Source organism: Cucurbita pepo, chromosome LG03, assembly GCF_002806865.2.
Source record: "Cucurbita pepo subsp. pepo cultivar mu-cu-16 chromosome LG03, ASM280686v2, whole genome shotgun sequence".
Lineage (NCBI taxonomy): Eukaryota > Viridiplantae > Streptophyta > Magnoliopsida > Cucurbitales > Cucurbitaceae > Cucurbita > Cucurbita pepo.
The window spans coordinates 6,279,243-6,284,686 of record NC_036640.1 but is presented as its reverse complement, the minus strand read 5'-3'; the positions used below and the strand labels follow the sequence as shown (position 1 = coordinate 6,284,686).

Below are 5,444 nucleotides of genomic sequence, written 5' to 3'. Positions count from 1 at the left end.
ACTTATAGACTCCAACTCTTAGTACTAATAATGCAATTATATTTCATATGAGTTTGTCATAAATGAAACTCAGGTGCATTCAATATAACTTTATTTTCTTGTCATACGAGGCAAAATAGAAGAACTAAATCAAACAAACTGATGAACTAAATCGAATCAATCCAAGCCGAACTAATTAGTTTGTTTCTTTTGTTAGGTGGTTGGTTTATTTGATAACCCTCCTATATTATAACAATACAATATTACATGCCTTACAACTAAAATACTAGACCATCAACTTTTTGTTTTATAGTCCAACAACCCCTCAAGAAAATAGATTTCACACTTTTGAGAAACAACATATCGAATAGGAGCTAAAAATGTTGAGTTTCTAGTTAGGGCATTTGGTCTAGTGGTATGATTCTCGCTTAGGGTGCAAGAGGTCCTAAGATCAATTCTTGGAATGCCCCTATGTTATTCGTAATGGCTTAGCAATTCACCAGCAACCTAGCCTTTATACTAAGGCAATTAAAACTATAATGATAATGCTCTGAATTATCATTTTTTATATGTTTCCCACTTTTAGTAGACATGCCTATCCAAATCTTAACTTTTGATATTTGATTTACTTGTGTACTCCACGATATGTGTCTCAAATGAAACTATCAAATTAAAATTTACCATAGAAAATAATGATAATGCTCTTAATATCATTTTATTGTTGGAGACATAAGAGTGGATAAAGTTCAAGTATATAGTCAAAATGATCTATAGTATAAAGATAAGGCTGAGTACCTTATTCTGGGGACACTATGGATGCGGCCCACTTTTGTATATGATATAAACAATGTGATCACTAAATTGTACATGTGGAGACATGTGAGTGGGGGCGTCCTATGCAATGAGTATTGCATAAGATCGGACCATGAAGAAAACCACTCTCACTTTATAAAGTCGTTTACTGTTGAGACTGATTTTCTTTTCATTCGATAACCTAGGTAACTCGGTTTTAATCCTGAGCTAACCATGAACTCCTGTTTATTCGGAATTATCCTTAGATTTGCATGGGTGAGAGTGGCTCTAGTTCGCCGACTCAACAGGCCTCCCATTTCAGGGGTAAGACTGGGTGAATGGCTGGGGACGTGGGGTGCAAGACGGAATTCACTCCTACCCACTTTTAGGGATAGAAGAAAGGTAGTTCCCTTAAGCACTGACTCCAGGTCTTGAACAAGGGGCCCCACCCTCTCATTGGCCTGAGAGGGATTCGGTTTACTGGTTGGACCACAAACCAATTGTTTATTAGAGGATCAGTGAGACATAAGGAACAAGAAGTAACTTCAGGGGTAAAACGGTAAATTGACCCAGCTCTAGTTACGAACAACCTGTGAAGGATCGACTTACTAATCATGGTTATATCAGATGGACAGAAATATATCTATAGTGAGGGGAGTGCAACTACTAGGCTATAGTGGAGTGTCCTAGTAGTTAACGAATGTTGGTTAACCAGGTTAATGAGTTTAATCGGTTAATCTTGAATCGTTGGAGCCCATGATCTATAGGTCCATTAGGTCCCTCTGCTAGCTCATATCGGACTAAACCATAGAACAGTGTGACGAGTGAGTTCGAAGTGTTCGAATTCAAATTAGGGAATATGCGTTACATATATACGATATATTTAACCGCAATTTTATTTTATTTACGAAATAAACGAAAAGAGAGAATCTGAGATATTTAAATAAGATTTAAATATCTTAATCAATTATGTGTCGGAATTGACTGGGATTGGCATTTGAATTAATATTAAATATTAATTAAATAGTTTAATTAATTATTTAATGTTACTTTAATTTGAAATTCATTATTCAAATTAATTGTTGAATTAAAATGAAGAAAGTCAAAATGTTGACTTCATTTAATGGAAAAATCCATGTTAGTTGAATTTTGAGGTGTCAAAATTTGGTTTAACCAAACTTGCATGTTTGCCAAATAAACCCCACAAGTTTGAGTAGAATTTTGAGTCTCAAAATTTGGTTAACTCAAACTTGCATGCTTGCCACCTAATCCCAAACATTTGAGTGAAATTTTGAGTGTCAAAATTTGGTGATCTCAAATTTGCATGGACATGCAAACATGACTCTTTAAATAGAGTGATCATGGAACATGGAAGGTGTTCTTGTTCTTGGTGAAAAACCTTGAGAAAAACTCTCACATACACTCTCTTCATATATACAAAATCCCTCCCAAGTTTAGTCACTCATCGGATTCCACAATCCCGTTCTAAGGTCAGAGGATAATGGAGAAGACACTAGTGGTGGTTCGAAACCGGTTCGTGAGGAAAAAGGAGTTTGAACTACAAAAGGTTAGTATCCAAACTCATTAAGTTTTAATACTTATGAACATGCTAGTTATTTACTATAATTGATGTCTAAAAGTGCCTAAGATCCAAATTTCTTCCGCATGGGTTATATTAACACCATTATTTATATGTTAATTATCCCATACCCTATGTAAATAATTTAAGAATAATCAAACTCTGGAGCGGTCTAGATCTAAAAGATATAATAATAATAATTGTACATGAATTTCATTAACAAACAAAAGAAATGAATTAATGATGATACATTTAATAAGCAACTTAATATAAAATTCATAATAAAGGCATTTGGTCTAGTGGTATGATTGTTGCTTTGGGTGCAAGAGGCCTCTAGTTCAATTCTTGAACCCTATTTTGAAACTAATAAACTACCAAAAAATTGATAAGTTTTACTAGTACTTTTACTACTATCAATTAAACTTCTAGCAAAATCCGCACTAGAATATCATACTCATCTCAAACTCATTAGGCATACATTTAGAAAATTTTTGACATAAGGAAGGATTAGTAGAACCAAATATGATATGATCTATATATTTGCACTAATAACATATCATTTTCTTTAATTTTAATAAAAAAAAAGGTAGTGTCGAGTTTACCAATTTTAAAATCATTGACAATAAGAAATATACTAAATCCTTCAACATAAAGAGCATTTTTCAACTTATAGACATGATTGGAAAATCAAAATTTTCAAATCTGGGGGGTTGTTCTGCATAAACTTCCTCCATAATATAACCATTTATGAAGGCACTTTTCACATCCATTTGATAGTACTCAAGCCACGTGCTACCTACATTTTCCAGGTAGAGCAAGGCACCAATATATGGTTGACGGTGAAGCTGAGGTTACCATGGAAGTGAGAGGGCGTAGTTAGTAGATTAAGTTGTTATTTGGATGTCTAAGTTAGATTGTTGAACATTTATTTCATTTAAATTTTTTAATAAAGTTATAGAACGTTTTCGTGTTGGAGTTATGTTTAGTTGGATTTTGAACCTTTACAAAAGACTAGTGTTGTTTTCCAAGGTTATTTATGATGAATTTCAACTAAATGACTTATGTATGGGTGACTTCACTAATTATGTTAAGAAAATTAGGGGTGTTACATTAAATGTAAGTATTGTGGGGATGTAGCTTAGATGGTAGAGTGCTCGCTTAGCATGTGGAAGATTTGGGGATCGATACCTTGCATCTTCAAAAGAAACTATTCATTTTTAATATCTTGTTTCTATTCAATGGGGATGTAGCTCAAATGATTGAGCGCTCACTTAGAGGTATGAGGTATGGTGATCAATATCTCGCATCTCCAAAAGAAAATATTTGTTATTAATATTGATTTTCAATTTTTTCCTATTTATGACATAAAGAGCCGAGATAGTTTTTCATTTTCACTATTATTGATAACGGGAGGTTTAGGGTTTTGTGAAGTAAGAATTGTGGATCACTATTATTGATAACGAGAGGTTTAGGGGCATGTGAGAGGTATGGGGATCATAAAGTCAACTATTTATTTATTAATATTGTATTTCTATTCAATCTTTAAAAGAAACTATTTGTTATTAATATTTTATTTATTGAACCGCCGGTAGAAATACTCTCCATTTCAAAAATAAACTAATTGTTNTTATTTTCACTATTATTGATGATCAGATGTTTAGGGTTTTGAGATGAAGAACCGTTGGGATGTAGGTTCTGGTAGAGCGCTCGCTTCGCATGTGAGAGGTACGAGGATTGATACCTTGCATCTCCAAAGGAAAACTATCAATTATTAAATATATTATTTCTTTTCAATTTTTTCTTTTTTATGACATAATGAGCTGGGATAGTTTGTCATTTACACTATTATTGATGACGAGACGTTTAGGATTTTTCGATGTAAGAATTGTGGGGATGTAGCTAAGATGGTAGATTGCTCTCTTGGCATGCGATTGGTATGGGGATCGATACCTCGAATAACCCTGCTCTATATTCCTAAATGCTCTATAATATGGTGGTGCCTTAATGGGATTAATATGTTGCATCAACACTACTTTTGCATGAAGCACGATGTTCATGATAGTGTTAATATAACACATGCGGAAGCAATTTTGTTCTTAGGCACTCTATTTCAAATTCCTTTTTCCTCACGAACCGGTTTCGAACCACCACCAGTGTCTGCCTTACTATTCTCCGGCCTTAGAACGGGATTGTGGAATCTGGTGAGTGACTAAACTTGATAGGAATTTAGTACATGTAAAGAGAGAGTTTTGAGAGATTTTTCTCAAAATTTTTGAAGATGTCTTTCCATGTACGTTGATCACTCTATTTATAGAGTGATATTTGCATGTTCATCCAAATTTGAGATTACCAAAGTTTTGACACTCAAAATTCTACTCAAATTTGTGGGATCATGTGGCAAGCATGCAAGTTTGAATTAACCAAATTTTGACACTCAAAATTCTACTAACTCAAACATCGATTTTTCCATGAATTGAAGTGAACATTTTGATTTTCTCTATTTTAATTCAACAATTAATTTAAATAATTAATTTTAAATAAAATAATATTAAATGATTAATTAAACAATTTAATTAATATTTAACATTAAATCAAATGTCAATCTCAATCAATTCGCGCATATATTGATTATGAATCCGTATTCATAATTAAAACATTTAAATCTTATTTAAATATCTCAAATTCTCTCCTTTTATTTAATTTGTAATTAAATTAAAATGCAGTTAAATGTATCGTATATATTTAGCGCAAACCCTCTAAATAATTTCATAATTAATCGAAAAGATATAATAATAAAAGAAAATAAATGAAATAATGATGATATATTCAATAAAACTTAATATAAAGTTCATAATAAGGGCATAAATGAAATAACGATGATACATTCAATAAACAACTTAATATAAAGTCCATAATAAGGCATTTGATTTAGTGATATGATTCTTGCTTTGGGTGCAATAGATCTCAAGTTTGATAACCAAGAGTGACCCAATTCAAAAGGACTCACTATGGTTAAACTATTCACAACTTATCAATGGATATAATCCTTTTGGTATGAATAGTTTATCTTGGCGTGGATGTTCTTATTTGAACA

General features: G+C 32.4%; 1 non-coding gene across 1 annotated transcript; it reads left to right on the top strand.

The window, feature by feature from the left end:
• The first annotated feature begins 377 nt into the window (after positions 1-377).
• On the top strand, positions 378-449 carry TRNAP-AGG. Its single transcript has one exon. It is a non-coding gene; the product is annotated as a tRNA-Pro (tRNA).
• The last annotated feature ends 4,995 nt before the right edge of the window (positions 450-5,444 follow it).